At 40.4% G+C, this 18,233-nt stretch overlaps 1 protein-coding gene across 12 annotated transcripts in view; it reads right to left on the bottom strand.

The window, feature by feature from the left end:
* SSX2IP (SSX family member 2 interacting protein) overlaps positions 1–18,233 on the bottom strand; it is a 58,261-nt gene that overhangs the window by 32,547 nt on the left and 7,481 nt on the right. For 7 of the 12 annotated variants that reach the window (XM_055585334.1, XM_055585338.1, XM_055585327.1 and 4 more), the window contains exon 2: positions 17,678–17,734. The exons of 2 other annotated variants lie outside the window; for them this stretch is intronic. The gene's annotated coding sequence lies outside the window, so the exon portion shown is untranslated. Of the gene's footprint in view, positions 1–13,820; positions 13,839–17,647; positions 17,735–18,233 lie in introns of those variants that run through there. 3 more of the 12 variants (XM_055585336.1, XM_055585329.1, XM_055585337.1) reach the window with 2 other exon arrangements.

Here is an 18,233-nt window from a genome sequence, read left to right as displayed (position 1 = left end):
CTGAAGCACAGTAACAGATGTACGAAGTTGGATTTCCTCTAAACTGCAATGAAAAGCTCTCAAAGCAGCTTAGGCAGGAAAGAAACGTGATCCCCTTTAGGCTTTAAAAAATATCTTTACAGCCATTCTGCCCTATGAGATTATAGGGGGCAACAGTGGGCACTGAAGAAATCAAGCTACTGCAATAATTCAGGCAAGAAGACCAGAGTTACAGTATGTCTCTTCAGTGAAAGCAGAGACACATGGATAAATTAAGCATGTGTCCTGGAGACAGAACCTTCAGGATTTATAGATGGATTGGAACAAGGGCAAAAGAGAGATGACAATTCCTAGATCACACAGCAACATAAAATATATACTCGTGCAAATCACTGTATGTGATTTGCATACATATTATGCAATTCACAATTACGTGATATCACATATCACAATTACGTGATAAAATGTCACATATTGTACACATATTATGATGTCACACACATACACACAGAAGGCTTTCTAGTCTGGCACTGATCTTTTGCTATTTTGCTACTCATGTGTTTTGGGAAGAACACCTTGAACTCTTGTACTTTCCACTGACCTTAAATGGGTGTTTTTAGCAACAGGAAGAACAGGATGAGAGCTGAATCTGCACTCAGAAAGGAAAATTATCTCACTTTTGGTTTTCAGAACTAGTAGCTATAAGCAAAACAGAATCCAAGGGACAATAAACCCAACGATTCTAACCTGGCTCTGGTTTGGGTAACTTACTTTAACTTCTCCAAGCCCTAGTTTCCTCACTGATAAACTGCCATTATCTTCTAAGGATTGAGATAATGTATATAAAATATTTATTTAGCAACTGCCTAGCATATGGGACACATGTAATTAATATCAGTTATTATCATCATCATCCCAACATGGATCTGATTGGTATAAATGACAGGATTCTAAAATCTGTAACAAAACGCATTGCTGCTCTCAGTTAAGACTTCAACATAAATCCTCAGAAGATCTGAGACACATCTTTAGAAAACATAACACTGGCTCTAAGTGCCTTTTCTCCTCATACAGAAAGATTATTAAACACCAAAATATGTCTAATACAATTCGTTGTTGTTCAGTCGCTAACTTGTGTCTGACTCTCTACAACCCCATGGACTACAGCGCACCAGGCTTAAACCTCCACCATCTCCCTGACTTTCCTCAAGTTCATGCCCATTGAGTCAATGATCTACTACATATCCACACTTTAAAACGGTATTTAAGTCAGTTACTCTTAACTGTGTGTTTAGCTCTCCAATGTCTACAGATTTCAACAGTAAATTGTTCCCTGTCCTGTTAAAAACAAAAACATAGTTGCAAAATATTCAGGTCTAGTTAAACATCCAAAGTGAAAACCAACTCTTCTGTTCAATGAGGCACCAAATCATACACACTGAGGCTTGCGATAAAATGTCAACTAGCCAGTCTTTTCAAGAACAGAGAATACACGTCAATATGCATCCCCAAAGAGAATAATTTACGCAAACTATTCTATACTTGTCTCCTGAGAAACCTGTATGAGGGTCAAAAAGCAATAGAATCAGACATGGAACAACTGACTGGTTCAAAATTGGGAAAGGAGTACATCAAGGCTGTATATTATCAACCTGCTTAGTTAAATTATATGCAGAGTGAGGTCAGTTCAGTCACTCAATCATGTGACTCTTTAGGACTCCATGGAATACAGCATGCCAGGCTGCCCTATCAATCACCAATTTCCAGAGTTTACTCAAACTCACGTCCATAGAGTCGGTGATGCCATCCAACTATCTCATCCTCTATTGCCCCCTTCTCCTCCCACCTTCAATCTTTCCCAACATCACAGTCTTTTCCAATGAGTCAGTTCTTTGCATCAGGTGGCCAAAGTATTGGAGTTTCAGCTTCAACATCAGTCTTTCCAATGAATATTCAGGACTGATTTCCCTTAGGATAGACTGGTTGGATCTCCTTACGGTCCAAGGGACTCTCAAGAGTCTTCTCCAACACCATAGTTCAAAAGCATCAATTCTTCAGTGCTCACCTTTCTTTATAGTCCAACTATCACATCCATACATAACTACTAGAAAAACCACAGCATTGACTAGATGGACCTTTATTGGCAAAGTAATGTCTCTGCTTTATAATATGCTCTCTAGGTTGATCATAGCTTTTCTTCCAAGGAGCAAGCGTCTTTTAATTTCACGGCTTCAGTCACCATCTGCAGTGATTTTGGAGCAAAAAATAAAATAAAATAAAGTCTGTTATGGTTTTCACTGTTTCCCCATCTATTTGCCGTGAAGTGATGGGACCGGATGCCATGATCTTAGTTTTCTGAATGTTGAGTTTTAAACCAACTTTTTCATTCTTCTCTTTCACTTTCATCAAGAGGCTCTTTAGTTCTTCTTTACTTTCTGCCATAAGGTTGGTGTCATCTGCCTATCTGAGGTTATTGATATTTTTCCCAGCAATCTTGATTTCAGCATGTGCTTCATCCAGCCCGGCATCTGGCATGATATACTCTGCTGCTGCTGCTACTGCTAAGTCGCTTCAGTCGTGTCCGACTCTGTGCGACCCCACAGGCGGCAGCCCACCAGGCTCCGCCATCCCTGGGATTCTCCAGGCAAGAACACTGGAGTGGGTTGCCATTTCCTTCTCCAATGCATGAAAGTGAAAAGTGAAAGTGAAGTCACTCAGTCGTGTCCGACTCTTCGCGATCCCATGGACTGCAGCCTACCAGCTCTCCATCCATGGGATTTTCCAGGCAAGAGTACTGGAGTGGGGTGCCATGATGTACTCCGCATGTAAGTTAAATAAGCAGGGTGTCAATATACAGCCTTGACGTACTCCTTTCCCAATTTGGAATCAGTCCATTGTTCCATGTACAGTTCTAACTGTTGCTTCTTGGCCTGACAGATTTCTCAGGAGACAGGGAAGGTGGTCTGGTATTCCCATCTCTTGAAGAATTTTCCAGTTTGTTGTGATCCACACAGTCAAAGGCTTTGGCATAGTCAATAAAGAAGATGTTTTTCTGGAACTCTCTTGCTTTTTCGATGAACCAGTAGATGTTAGTAATTTGATCTCTGGCCCCTCAGTCTTTTGTAAATCCAGCTTGAACATCTGGAAGTTCATGGTTCATGTACTGTTGAAGCCTGGCTTGGAGATTCTGAGCATTACTTCACTAACATGTGAGATGAGTGCAACTATGAGGTAGTTTGAACATTCTTCACCATTGCCTTTCTGTGGGATTGGAATGAAAACTGACCTTTTCCAGTCCTGTGGCCACTGCTGACTTTTCCATATTTGCTGGCATATTGGGTGCAGCACTTTCACAGCATCATCTTTTAGGATTTGAAATAGCTCAACTGGAATTCCATCACTTCCACTAGCTTTTGTTCGTAGTGATGCTTCCTAAGGCCCACTTGACTTCACATTCCAGGATGCCTGGCGCTGGGTGAGTGATCACACCACTGTGGTTATCTGGGTCATGAAGATCTTTTTTGTATAGTTTCTGTGTTTTCTTGCCACCTCTTAATATCTTCTGTTTCTGTTAGGTCCCTACCATTTCTGTCCTTTATTGTGCTCAACTTTGCATGAAATGTTTCCTTGGTATCTCTAATTTTCTTGGAGATCTCTAGTCTTTCCCATTCTATTGTTTTCCTCTATTTCTTTGCATGGATCACTGAGGAAGGCTTTCTTATCTCTCCTTGCTATTCTTTGGAATTCTGCATTCAAATGGATATATCTTTTCTTTTCTACTTTGCCTTTAGCTTCTCTTCTTTTCTAAGCTATTTATAAGGACTCCTCAGACAACCATTTGCCTTTTTGCATTTCTTTTTCTTGGGGATGGTCTTGATCACTGCCTCCTGTACAATGTCACAAACCTCCATTCATACAGTTCAGGCACTATATCAGACCTAACCCCTTGATTCTATTTCTCACTTCCACTGTATAATCATAAGGGATTTGATTTAGGTCATACCTGAATGGCCTAGTGGTTTTCCCCACTTTCTTCAATTTAAGTCTGAATTTGGCAATAAGGAGTTTATGATCTGAGCCACAGTCAGCTCCCGGTCTTGTTTTTGCTGACTCTATAGAGCTTCTCCATCTTTGGCTGCAAAGAATATAATAAATCTGATTTCAGTGTTGACCATCTGGTGATGTCCATGTGTACAGTCTTCTTTTGTGTTGTTGGAAGAGGGCGTTTGCTATGCCTACTGTGTTCTCTTGGCAAAACTCTGTTAGCCTTTGCCCTGCTTCATTCTGTACTCCAAGGCCAAATTTGCCTGTTCCTCCAGGTATCTCTTGACTTTCTACTTTTGCATTCCAGTCCCCTATAATGAAAAGGACATCTTTTTTGGGTGTTAGTTCTAGAAGGTCCTGTAGGTCTTCATAGAACCGTTCAACTTCAGCTTCTTTAGGATTACTGGTTGGGGGATAGACTTGAATTACTGTGATACTGAATGGTTTGCCTTGGAAATGAACAGAGATCATTCTGTCGTTTTTGAGATTGCACCCAAGTACTGCATTTTGGACTCTTCTGTTAACTATGATGGCTACTCCATTTCTTCTAAGGGATTCTTATCCACAGTAGTAGATATAATGGTCATCTGAGTTAAATTCACCCATTCCAGTCCATTTTAGTTCACTGATTCCTAAATTGATGTTAACTCTTGCCATCTCCTGTTTGACCACTTCCAATTTACCTTGATTCATGGACCTAACATTCCAGGTTCCTATACAATATTGCTCTTTACAGCATTGGACTTTACTTCCATCACCAGTCACAGCCACAACTGGGTGCTGTTTTTGCTTTGGCTCCATCTCTTCATTGTTTCTGGAGTCACTTCTCCACTGTTCTCCAGTAGCATACTGGGCACCTACCAACCTGTGGAGTTCATCTTTCAGTGTCCTATCTTTTTGCCTTTTCATACTGTTCAAGGGGTTCTCAAGACAAGAATACTGAAGTTGTTTGCCATTCCCTTCTCCAGTGGACCACATTTTGTCAGAACTCTCTACCATGACCCATCTATCTTGGGTGGCCCTACAAGGCATGGCTTATGGTTTTACTGAATTAGACAATGTTGTGGTGCATGTAATCAGTTTGATTATTTTTCTGTAATTGTGGTTTTCATTCTGTCTGATGGATAAGGATAAGAGGCTTATGAAAGTTTCCTGATGGGAGAGACTGACTGAGGGGGAAACTGCACCTTTTTCTGATGGACCGGGCCATGCTCAGTAAATCTTTAATCCAATTATATGCAGAGTATATGTGAAATGCCAGGATGGATGAAGCAAAGCTGGAATCAAGACTGCCAGCAGAAATATCAACAACCTCAAATATGCAGAAACCACCACCCTTATGGCAGAAAGTAAAGAGGAAGTAAAGAGCCTCCTGATGAAGGTGAAAGAAGAGAGTGAAAAAGTTGGCTTGGTATCCAGTCCCATCAGATCATGGCAAACAGATGGAGAAACAATGGAAACAAGTGACAGACTTTATTTTCTTGGGCTCCAAAATCACTGCAGATGGTGACTGCAGCCACGAAATTAAAAGACGGCTGCTCTTTGGAAGAAAAGCTATGACCAACCTAGACAGCATATTAAAAAGCAGAGCCATTACTTTGCCGACAAATGTCCATCTAGTCAAAGCTATGGTTTTTCCAGTGGTCATGTATGGATGTGAGAGTTGGACTATAAAGTTGAGCACCAAAGAACTGATGCTTTTGAACTGTGGTGTTGGAGAAGACTCTTGAGAGTCCCTTGGACTGCAAGGAGATCCAACCAGTCCATCCTAAAGGAAATCAGTCCTGAATATTCACTGGAAGGACTTTTGCTGAAGCTGAAACTCCAATACTCTGGCCACCTGATGTGAAGAATTGACTCACTAGAAAAGACCCTGACCCTGGGAAAGATTGAAGACAGCAGATGGAGACGACAGAGGATGAGATAGTTGGATGGCATCACTGACTCTATAGACATGAGTTTGAGCAATCTCCGGGAGTTGGCGTCAGACAGGTAAGCCTGGCATTCTGCAGTTCATGGGGTAGCAAAAAGTCTGACACGATTGAGCAACTGAACTGAACTGAATCTGTAACCCCCAATTCTCTTTATATAGCATGGTTTAGAGTAGCTGCCCAAATTCCCAAAATTATGAATGAATTTTATGAGCAAGACATAAGGATTAAGAATTCAATATCTTGTGAAAGATACTTCATTCATTTAAGATGGATGGGAACAATCATGAAATAAAGAAAAAAAAATCTATAAAGTAACCCATAAGAATTTTTTCTCCTACACATCAGAAAGACAGTTTTGTTCCTTCCGAGTGAATAACATATATATAGGCACATAATAAACTTTTACATTTCAAGTACTCCTCAATGTACATTCCAATAAATCTTCATAAGAGAAAACCTTACTAATTGCAGTAAAATTGCAAACTTCAGTAAAAATGTTATCTCACTATTTCTGAAGAACTACTTTGGCATCCATCTATATTGCTATGGGCCCCAAGTACAACATGATATACCTCAGTGTAAAATAAGAAAGGATAATCTGGTCTTTTCTGGGTGGATTATGCTGAAGTCAAGAATTATCAGGTAGCCATTTTTTAGGTTAGAATCCTGGTAGAAAATTGAGAAGCAGTGAGACAGCATATTAAAAAGCAGAGACATTACTTTGCCAACAAAGGTTCGTCTAGTCAAGGCTACGGTTTTTCAAGTAGTCATGAATGGATGTGAGAGTTGGACTATAAAGAAAGCTGAGAGCCGAAGAATTGATGCTTTTGAACTGTGGTGTTGGAGAAGACTCTTGAGAGTCCCTTGGACTGCAAGGAGATCCAATCGGTCCATCCAAAAGGAGATCAGTCCTGGATGTTCATTGGAAGGACTGATGTTGAAGCTGAAACTCCAATACTTTGGCCACCTGATGCGAAGAGCTGACTCACTGGAAAAGACTCTGATGCTGGGAAAGATTGAGGGCAGAAGGAAAAGGGGACGACAGAGGATGAGATGGCTGGATGGCATCACCGACTCAATGGACATGGGTTTGGGTAGACTCCGGCAGTTGGTGATGGGCAGGGATGCATGGCGTGCTGTGGTTCATGGGGTCGCAGAGTCAGACACGACTGAGCAACTGAACTGAACTGAACTGAACAGTTGAATGTAATGATTTACACTGTCTCTGAAAAAAAATGAGGATTTTAGTAAGTTTCCAAAAAGAAATCTATCACTCTTCATGTCAAATTATTTTCTTTCACATGTATTTATCTATATTACAGATAGGAAACTTGGGCTTAAGAAAGTCAACAGGACTGCCTGAGGTCACGCTTGTAATGGGTTGTGAAGTTCAGTTGCTCAGTCGTGTCTGACTCTTGAAGCCTAGACACAAATCTCCATCTTTAAACTAGTGCTCTTTTCACTCTACCATTCAATCTTTCAACACCGTACACACAAATCCATTGATTAATCTATCTACGTTAAAAGTAGAATATAATGAAAGATTTTCATCAATGTTCTTTAAAAGCCTGAGTACCTCTAATTCACTTTAAATGATTCCACTCAGATCACACAGTTCTTAAAGGATCTTGCCTACTATTTAAACTGAGATACGCCTCTAAACTTCTCCCGTGCTGTGCCACCGCCAATAGCTTTTTACTCATTTATAAACACTTTGCTTTAAAAAGGCATAAAGACAATGCCTAGCAATGAGATCAGTTCCACAGAAAGTTTAATGAGGGTAGAAATAAGTCATTTTACCCTTTATCCCTCAAATATTAAGACATCATCAAATACAAGTTTATGGATCTTTAGCAAGAATATTTGTGGTTCTAGGTTAATTACATGTGTTTTTTCCAATAGAAATGTTCCTTGCCTGGTTTTTCTTCCTTCTTCCCCAAAGACTCAGGGTTGCACAATATATATTAACCACTTATAGAATTTTGGGGTAGGCAGCCTGTAGGATACAGTCATTCCTGTATACACCTTTAGATTATTCTGTTCCTTCAGTGTGGGCTGTATTTAGTGACTAGCTTCTAACAAACAGAATAAAGCAGAAGTGATTGGATTTTACTTTCATTAGGTTATAAAAAAGGCCGTGCTTTACATTTGGGGTCATTCCTGGTGGCTCAGATGGTAAAGAATTTGCCTGCGGTACAAACTGGCTTTGATCCCTGGGTTGGGAAGATTCGCCTGGAGAAGAGAATGGCTACCCACTCCAGTGTTCTTGCCTGGGAAATTCGAAGGACAGAGGAACCTGGCACACTACAGTCCACAGGGTCTCAAAGAGTCAGACACAAGTGAGTGACTAACACTGGGACACTTTCACTCACTCAAGGTATCTTGGATCCCTCTTTTTGGGGAAAGCAAGCTGTCACAGCTGTCCTGTTGCAAGCAGCCCCGTGAAAGGCCAATGTGGCAATGAACCAATGTCTCCAGCCAACAGTCAGTGAGGGCTTGAGGCCAGCCAGGAGCCATGCGAGTGAGTCTGGAAGTAGATCCTCCCCACTCAAGCCTTGAGATGCCTGCAGCCTTGGCCAACACCTACAGCAGCCTAGTGAGAGACCCTGGGCCAGAGGCACCCAGCTAAGTGGCACCCAGATTCCCAATGGACAAAAACTTGGAGATAAATGACTTATTTTAAGCTGCTAAATTCTGGAGTAATGTGTTATGTATGCAGCAATAGATAACACAAGTTTATATACACATATATGTATTAAATTTGAGTCCCTTCCATAATTATGTTTCCTGCTGAAACATAACTAAAGTGATACCATGCACACTCATCAGGTTTATGACAACGATACCATGCAGTATTACAACGAATCATTTCATATACTTTTAGTTTACTAGTTTATGAACTTCTAAACTAGGGTGGGGTATTCACCTTTGTATCCAACAGTTCCTGAAACACAGCAGGTGCTCAAGCAGACATTTATAACATGAACCAAGTCCCACATCTGGCACACTCTCTTTGGCCTGTGTGCTCCACTTGTGCTTTATTCTTTCACCTGCCCCCAAACTAACATTTCTTCAAAGCCCAGATCACCCACCATCATCCTGTTCACATACTCCAAGGAACTCTATTCTCTGGGTCATTCTAGTTTATTTCACTTTTCCCATCTAGACTCCTGAGTCACATTCTCCACTTCTGTACCCACCTCCCATTTTAATAATCAATGAATACCCAAGTAAATAACTGATGATAAATTAGCACATTCATTCCAGCAAGCAAAAGTGGATAAACAAAAACAGCAATGGAAGAGAAGCACAAGATGTGAGTCCTTTAGAGAAAAGAACTACTCTTCATCATCTCCCAAATCTCTCCTAACACTTCTACCCACGGAAAGAGCGCTTGGCAGAAACCTAAGTGATGTTTTGATTACAAGATTTCCTTCACACAGTACACTATTTTAAGTGTTCTTTTCAAGTTCACTTGAAATTCAAACTTGAGAAGGCACGACTGCCTACCTAATCAGAGTTCTAAGACAAACTTCAATCAAGTGTCAGAAAATATTGCTTTTTTCATTATACAGGAAAGTAGTAACATGATACTATCTGGGCTTCTAAACATTACACAGGATTTTCCACAAATAACCAACTAAAGTCTTTGCTAAAATCTCACAAAATTAGAGTTATCCAACTTTGGGTTAAGAAAATTAAATTCTTAAAGTCTTTAAACGTTAGTCCTTACAAATTCAGCCATAAAACTTTAGAATTTAGTTATCTGCATATTTTAATAAATGCTATTACTCTCAAAAACCAAATACTTTATGATTACATGGAAAAAATACTATGTTCTACTATGATTTTATTCTAAAATAAACTATAGCTTTCAATTCAATTATTAATACCTGTTACCTTACATAAAACTATTCAGATATGCATATCAGTACAGATGAATACTAAATTCAACCTCTTAAAATCTACTTTTTACAAATTTAAGATCTAAATGATTTCATCTGAGTGGCATAATAGATTTTTCCATAGAAATAAATTCTTCTCCATAAATTAAATTTTAATATATATCTGAATGGCTGAAACTCAAAATCTGCTATCCCTTTAATCACCCGCCTTGTTGCTGAGTTTGTGGCTCTGAGGACCTGCAGTTGGGGACACAGTATGAGTACTGTGAGCCTCACAGGCCTGGGGCAGACAGGTCATATCCTGACCAAGTCTCTCAGCTGGCTTCCTCACCCATAAAACAGGGTGATACTACCTACTTTGTAGGGTGGTTATGGGTATTTAGTGACATAAGTGGTAAAAACTAAGTACCGAATACCTAGGGAACTGATCTAACAAACACGTCAGGTGCTGTTCTAAATGCTTTAAAACTTTATGAAGACAACCTTCACAACAACCCTAAGTCATCACATTATTTCCCTTTTCAGTGATAAGGGACATGAAGTACAGAAAAGCTAGGTAATTTACCCAAGGTCACACAGCTGGCAAGTGGCAGAATCGGAGGCCATTGCCCACTCTACACTCCAGAGCGCAGGTTGCTGCTTCATGGATGAGAGGCCCAAGAAGAGTATCTGCTACCACCACTCATTAGAGCATTTGGGCAAAACTGCACAAAATCGTGTACAGACACAAACTGCAGGAAAATTTTTCACGTGTATCCTTTTGAGTTGAGGGATACAATTGCTGTGAAGCGCCAAGTCAGAATCTTCCATTAGAAAGCTACCCTCTTAGCAGCTTAGGGAACAGGAAACTACATCAAATCCCTTATAAACACCTTGACCCAGATACTGCTGCAGTATGAGAAACAGTACTTAAAGCACAGGGTCCAAAGTCAGACCACCTGGTTTCAAACTCAGTTCCAGCACTTACAAGGTAAGTGGCTCTGAACAGAAATATCTGGACCTCATTTTCTTTATCTGCAAAAGGAGAGTAAAACCAGTCTTTACCTCGAAGGATTATGATAAAAAATCCAAATTAAATAATTATGGTTAAGTAATAAACTTAGCTTTAAATTTACTTGATAACTTTATTAAATAAGTATATTCATGCAAAGGACTTAAAACAGGGTCTTGGGTATATGGTATGCTCAATAAATGTTAGCTATTAGATATTTTACTAATTTGGAATATTTCCATGATATTTTATAAGTTAAAAAAAAAAAAGACTGCAGGACAATAACATGATCTTATTTGGTCTTTTAAAAAAATCTTAAGAATGTTCAAACTACCATATAATTGTGCTCATTTCACATGCCAGCAAGGTAATTCTCAAAATCCTTCAAGCTAGGCTTCAACAGTACGTGAACCGAGAACTTCTCAATGTATAAGCTGGATTTAGAAAAGGCAGAGAAACCAGAGATCAAAAAGCAAAATGTGTCAGATTAAAGAAAAAGCAAGAGAATTTAGGGAAAACATCTACTGCTTCATTGATGAGGCTAAAGCCTTTGACTATGTGGATCACAACTAACTGTGAAAAATTCTTAAAGAGATGGGAATACCAGACCTGGTATTCCTATCTTAAAGAGATGGGAATACCTTACCTGCCTCTTGAGAAACTTGTATGTGGGTCAGGAAGCAAGTTAGAGATGGACACGGAACAACAGACTGGTTCAAAATTGGGAAAGGAGTACACCAAGGCTGTATATTGTCACCCTGCTTACTTAACTTCTATGCAGAGTACATCATGAGAAACGCTGGGCTGGAAGAAGCACAAGCTGGAATCAAGATTGCCGGGAAAAATATCAACAACCTCAGATACTCAGATGATACCAACCTAATGTCAGAAAGTGAAGAACTAAAGAGCCTCTTGATGAAGGTGAAAGAAGAGAATGAAAAAGTTGGCTTAAAACTCAACACTCAAAAAACTAGAATCATGGCATCTGTTCCCGTCATTTCGTGGCAAACAGATGGGGTAAAAGTGGAAACAGTGGCAGATTTTATTTTCTTGGGCTCCAAAATCACTGCTGATGGTGACTGTAGCGACGAAATTTTAAAAAATGCTTCCTCCTTGGAAGAAAAGCCATGAAAAACCTAAATAGCACGTTAAAAAGCAGAGACATCACTTTGCCAACAAAGGTCCATACAGTTAAAGCAAGGTATTTCCAGTAGTCATGTATGGATGTTGAGAGTTGGACCATAAATAAGGTTGAGCACCAAAGAATTGATGCTTCTGAACTATGGTGTTGGAGAAGACTCTTGAGAGTCCCTTGGACTGCAAGGAGATCCAACCAGTCCATCCTAAAGGAGATCAGTCCTGGGTGTTCATTGGAAGGACTGATGTTGAAGCTGAAACTCCAATACTTTGGCCACCTGATGCGAAGAGCTGACTCATTGGAAAAGACCCTGATGCTGGGAAAGATTGAGGGCAGGAGGAGATGGGGACGACAGAGGATGAGATGGCTGGATGGCATCACCAACTCTATAGACATGGGATTGGGTGAACTCCTGGAGTTGATGATGGATAGGGAGGCCTGGCGTGCTGCGGTTCATGGGGTCGCAAGGAGTCGGATACGACTGAGCGACTGAACTGAACTGAACTGAGCTATGGTGTTGGAGAAGACTCATCTCGAGAGTCCCTTGGACTACAAGGAGATCAAACCAGTCAATCCTTAAGGAAATCAACCCTGAATATTCACTACGAGGACTGATACTGAAGCTCCAATACTTTGGCCATCTGATAACGAAGAGCTGACTCGTTGGAAAAGACCCTGAGGCTGGGAAAGACTGAAGGTAAAAGGAGAAGGGGATGACAGAGGATGAGATGGTTGGATGGACATGAGTTTGAGCAAACTCCGAGACAATAAAGGACAGGGAAGCCTGGCGCACTACAGTCCATGGGGTCACAATTGAAACAACAATAATATACGAATGTATGTACACATATAAGGTTTGCTCTGTAAAGTTTGTATAAGAACAGAAAAAATTAGAAGACAAGACCAAGACCAACCTGGGAGTAGAAAAGAAGGACAAGGGCAGGACATCCATCCCCTTCACAATGTATTTTCACACACAAAGGTATTATGAATAATCCCTTTTTTGCACCTTCCAAATTTTCTATAAGTGAATGCGTTTTTCATATGAGAAATAAAATCCACATTTTAAAAAGGCAATTACAAAGATAAGCAGAGAAAATGGGGGAGAGTAGCACCAAAACTCACCAAAACTAAAAGCAGAATGGCATGAGTGATAAAAAATATAGAACATTTATCTTCAGACTGATCAGTTAAGCTGCACTATCAACACACAAAGCCAAGTGGCCCTGAAGAGCAAAAATTGATTAGAAATATACAAATGTCCCAGAGTTATTCAGACAGTCAATTATGTAAGTGAAATAGAACTTTGCCAGAGGTCAGTAGTTTGCAGTTTTAGATGGCAACCCAGCAGTCCACAAAAATTTGAAATGCCTTTCTACTAATCAATTATGCTTCTAGGCATCTATTACCACATATTCAATCATGACAAGCATGACATATAAGAACCCTGTTGACTACAGCTTTATTTTTAATGGCAAGAAATTGGAGAAAATTTAAATATTAATAAGGAGGGAATTCCCTGGTGGTCCAGTGGTCAGGACTCCATGCCTCCACTGCAGGGGGTCCTGATCTGGGAATTAAGATCCCACAAGCCCCATGATGCAGCCAAATGAATGAATGAATGAATGAATGAATATCAATAGAGAAACAGTTAAAAATCAATATATATGGTATAGTCAGAAGAAGGGGTACTCTGGGATTAATAAAGTGAAGTAGATTTGCATGTATAGTATGAAAAAAAAGTGATGAAAACCAAAAATATTTTGACTACCATTTTTTGCTAAATTATCTAAATACATTTAGGAGAACAGTATGGAAAGGTTACGAACTGTTAGTAAGGACAGCCCCGGGGAATGGGATGCCTGGGTGTAGTGAGGGCTGGGCCAGTGTTTTCACTTCTACAGCACACCTTTATACAGCTGGATATTCTAGGGCATGTCCTGTTCTGCAACATTTTTAGAGGCAGTGGATTCATGCACGGTTAACGAGACGTTATAGATGTACTTTAATCCCAGACAGGAGCACCGCTGCCTTTTACTGGAAACATCAACGTAGACAAATGATAAATGCTCCCCATCAATCGATGACACTTCCAGAACCTACCCCCTCCTCATGATCACATATACAAGTGAGCAACAGTGCTGCACTCTTCACACTGACCCTGGCCATGTCAGAGCATGTCTGTGGGGAACCAGCCCACCAGGGACGAAGGTCTGCCTTGCACTGATGTGAAAAGCAAAAACACAAAGAGTACTGGCTGGCCTGGCAAAGATGGACTCTCCTCCAGATCAATTACAATCTAAACTCAGTAGGGAGAAAGAAGACGGAGGTTGACTTTGGTTTATAACTATTGATATTCTTCTCAAAACAAAATGCTCTTAATCTACCAACCTTCTAGGACTCAAGCAACTAGTACAGTGCATTTCTCTGCTTCAAGAGAGCAGCTGATGAAGTCAGACGGGTATGTCCTGAGAGTCTATGCCACACCATCAGGTATTTTATTATATAATGACTTCTTATTGCTCATGTTTTCATCTGTTTTGGTCTTAGCTCTTCAAATAAACTCATCTTTTTCAGGGCACTGTCCCCTCAGGGAAGCTGCACAAGGTACTGAAAGAGCACCCGACAGGAGTCAAGGGCCACAGTTCCCAGAGCCACTTCCACACTGTGCGACCCTGAGCAAGGGATCATTTCTTTGGTTTTCAGTTACCACATCTGTAAAATTAGGATTTTTAAAGACTTTTCAATTCTACTATCCATGATTTTTACATTTATCATGGGACCCATTACAGAATTGAGTACAGCTATTTATATCAAAATTTTCTCACATTTTTAAGCAGAATATGCACATGCTGTCTTCATAATCATCAAACAAGATTCTACCTAATTTTAAGAATAAAATAATTAAGTGTAAACCACTTATTTGAAACAAGTAAACTGAAATCATTTTACATGTATTAACTGCCTGAATTTCACAATAACCCAGTCAATTGCCCCTATCAGAGATGAGGAAACAGGTCCAGCAAGCTTTCTTACCCAAGGTCACATAGCTGGAATATGATGAAGTCAAGAAGCAAAGCGTAAGAGTCCAGCACATTTAACTATACACCCTCAGTTCAGTTCAGTCGCTTAGTCATGTCCAACCCTTTGCGACCCCATGAACTGCAGCACGCCAGGCCTCCCTGTCCATCACCAACTCCCAGAGTCCACCCAAACCCATGTCCATAGAGTCGGTGATGCTATCCAACCATCTCATCCTCTGTCGTCCCTTCTCCTCCTGCCCTCAATCTTTCCCAGCATCAGGGTCTTTTCAATGAGTCAGCTCTTTGCATCAGGCGGCCAAAGTACTGGAGTTTCAGCTTCAACATCAGTCCTTCCAATGAACACCCAGGACTGATCTCCTCTAGGATGGACTGGTTGGATCTCCTTGCAGTCCAAGGGACTCTCAAGAGTCTTCTCCAACACCATAGTTCAAAAGCATCAATTCTTGGGCGCTCAGCTTTCTTTATAGTCCAACTCTCACATCCACACATGACCACCGGAAGAACCATAGCCTTGACTAGAGGCACCTTTGTTGGCAAAGTAATGTCTCTGCTTTTTAATATGCTGTCCAGGTTGGTCAGAACTCTCCTTCCAAGGAGTAAGCGTCTTTTAATTTCATGGGTGCAATCACCATCTGCAGTCATTCTGGAGCCCAAAAAAATAAAGTCAGCCACTGTTTCCACTGTTTTCCCATCTATTTGCCATGAAGTGATGGGACCGGGTGCCATGATCTTAGTTTTCTGAATGTTGAGCTTTAAGCCAACTTTTTCACTCTCTTTCACTTTCATCAACTACACATCCTACACCCTACTATATTGTAGGAGAGGAAGGAATACACAATTTATGAGTTGCTTTCTCAAATCTGACACATAGAGAGGTTCTTGCTTTCTACCACCTCTCCTTGAGACTAAATTATAATCCAATAGTATTATTCCAATTGAATAACCATATAGATGCACACAAAATATTAAATAGCAATACAAAAAAAATTCTGAAAAAAAATCTAGTGAATATACAGTCCTTCTCCAGGCTTTCTCTGAATGGCTTTCCAGAACACTTTGCATTAACTCTGCAGTACAGAACCAACTGTAATAACACTTTTTCTCCCACCACCTAAGCTGCATTCCTGGCCAGCAGGCCTGTCAGCATATTGCCTGTACCCTTGCTTTGGTATGGCAAATAGATGGGGAAACAACGGAAACAGTGAGAGACTTTTATTTTGGGGGGCTCCAAAAATCACTGTAGATAGTGACTGCAGTCATGAAAGTAAAAGACACTTGCTCCTTGGAAGAAAAGCTATGACCAACCTAGACAGCTTATTAAAAAGCAGAGACATTACTCTGCCAACAAAGGTCCATCAAGGCTATGGTTTTTCTAGTGGTTATGTATGGATATGAGAGTTGGACTATAAAGAAAGCTTAGCACCAAAGAATTGATGCTTTTGAACTGTGGTGTTGGAGAAGACTCTTGAGAGTCCCTTGGACTGCAAGGAGATCCAACCAGTCCATCCTAAAGGAAATCAGTCCTGAATTTCTGAATTGGAAGGACTGATGCTACAAGTTTAAGCTCCAATTCTTTGGCTACCTGATGCAAAGAACTAACTTACTGGAAAAGACCCTGATGCTGGGAAAGACTGAAGGCAGGAGGAGAAGGGACAACAGAGGATAAGGTGGTTGGATGGCATCACCGACTCAATGGACATGAGTTTGAGTAAGCTCCCGGAGTTGGTCATGGACAGGGAGGCCTGGCATTCTGCAGTTCATGGAGTCAAAAAGAGTCAGACACGACCGAGTGACTGAACTGAACTGTTCTTGCTTTGGTATGAGGTATCATAACTGACCCTCAGTCAATATGGAATCCAATAAAGTTTGCTGAATGAATGTCAACTAAGTTTGATGATATATTAATGAGATGTATGCTATTTTAATACTGTGACAGACCAGGATCAACACTTCAGTCATGCTGCAACTTAGTAAGGCTTTCAATGGAGTCTTGATTCTCTAAGTCTCTAAGTCTTCCAGCTTAGAGAAGCAGGAAGGTGATTAGATATTTGAACCAAGAGCACTTAAGAGACAGCATGAAAGTGAAAGTCGCTCAGTCATATCTCACTCTTTGCGACCCCAAGGACTGTACAGTCCATGGAATTCTCCAGGCCAGAATACTGGAGTGGGTAACCTTTCCCTTCTCCAGGGGATCTTCCCAACACAGGGACTGAACCCAGGTCTCCCACATTCTTCCAGGGCAGAGGTAGGAATAGCAGCAATCATTCTTAAGAGAGGATTAAGGGGAAAAAAAAAAACCCACATTGATCTAACTTTGTAAACCAGAAAGTGAGCTAAGTGAGAATGAAACACCAATAAATGGCAATTATTTTTTAAATCTTATTTGGACTTCTTAGCCAACAAGCCTCCCACTTAAAAGTAGAAAAACAGGCAGTTTTGGCCACAGTTTCAGAGGATCCATGAGGACATCCAGAGATTTGCCAAGGATCATGGACAGGGACTGAAGAACTCTGTTTCAGATAACTATGTGAAGCTGGTAGGTGTGAAGAACTACTGCTCTTAGCTTTTACTACCTGCCAAACGTGTTCACCAGCCATGTCACTCAGCCTTACCATGGCCCTAGGAAGGAGTAAATACGCTACTTTCTTGATGGAAGAATATGAAACTCAGGAGGTAAGATAACTTAGCCAGTTGCACACCTGAAAGACAGAAAGGAAAACTTAGCTCTTTAACCTGGAAGGTAAGAATAAGACTAGCTTATAGCCTTACCTTGGAGATACTGTGGTTTGCTTCCCGATTACTGCAATAAAGCAAGTCACATGAATTTTTTGGTTTCCCACTGCATCTAATAGTTATGTTTACATTACAAACGTAGTCTATTACATGTGCAATAACAGCATTATGTCTGAAAAAACAATGAACATGCCTTAATTAAAAAATACTTTACTGCTAAAAAATGTTAATCACCTGACAATGCAGGGTTGCCCAAAACCTTCAATTTATTAAAACACACAATAATGTGAAGCAAAATAAAGAGGTATGTCTGTATCTGATTCCAAAGCCTCACAAACCTTGGCCTCCTTTTGACATTCAACAAGTATCTGGAGCAAATGATATAAATTTTTTGAGACCATCTCCTCATAAACTAACACAGCTGGTGATAGACTGTATTAAATGATGATTTCTAAAAGGTCTTTT

The sequence above is a fragment of the Bubalus kerabau genome, chromosome 6 (assembly GCF_029407905.1).
Source record: "Bubalus kerabau isolate K-KA32 ecotype Philippines breed swamp buffalo chromosome 6, PCC_UOA_SB_1v2, whole genome shotgun sequence".
NCBI classification, from domain to species: domain Eukaryota; kingdom Metazoa; phylum Chordata; class Mammalia; order Artiodactyla; family Bovidae; genus Bubalus; species Bubalus kerabau.
Note: the sequence above shows the minus strand (reverse complement) of the source record. Positions and strands in the feature narration are given on the sequence as shown.